We start from the raw sequence: 354 nt of genomic DNA on the forward strand, positions 1-354 counted from the left end.
TTATTAGAAAATGTTTATTCATATTCTTAAAATAGTCATATATACATTATCCTACAATTTAGTTATTAGTGAAATAACGATGAAAGTAAATAAAATTGATTGACATAATAGAGTATGTCCTTAATATTATCTCCTGGAAGGTCCGTTGAAGATCAAAACCTTTTTTTTTTTTGCATTTCCACTCGGGTGCACAAAAAGTTTGTTCATTGATTTTTTTTTCTTTGACCTCCATGCGGGATCCGCCTTCTGGTATGTTCTACCATTGCACGTGCTGTCAGTGTCAATTGCAGCGTGACAGTAGTTGTTTCCTTTTTCTTTTCCTCTGTCCGTTACTGTGTGAAATTCAAATCCGTT

The 354-nt window shown here is 33.3% G+C and overlaps 1 protein-coding gene across 1 annotated transcript in view; it reads right to left on the reverse strand.

Annotated features, from left to right (window-relative positions):
* LOC119593822 (serine-rich adhesin for platelets-like) overlaps window positions 1-354 on the reverse strand; it is a gene marked incomplete at its 5' end in the record, with an annotated part of 7,369 nt that continues 7,015 nt past the window's right edge. The window contains 1 exon segment of the mRNA XM_037942852.1: window positions 1-328.

The sequence above is a fragment of the Penaeus monodon genome, chromosome 32, assembly GCF_015228065.2.
Source record: "Penaeus monodon isolate SGIC_2016 chromosome 32, NSTDA_Pmon_1, whole genome shotgun sequence".
Taxonomy (NCBI): domain Eukaryota; kingdom Metazoa; phylum Arthropoda; class Malacostraca; order Decapoda; family Penaeidae; genus Penaeus; species Penaeus monodon.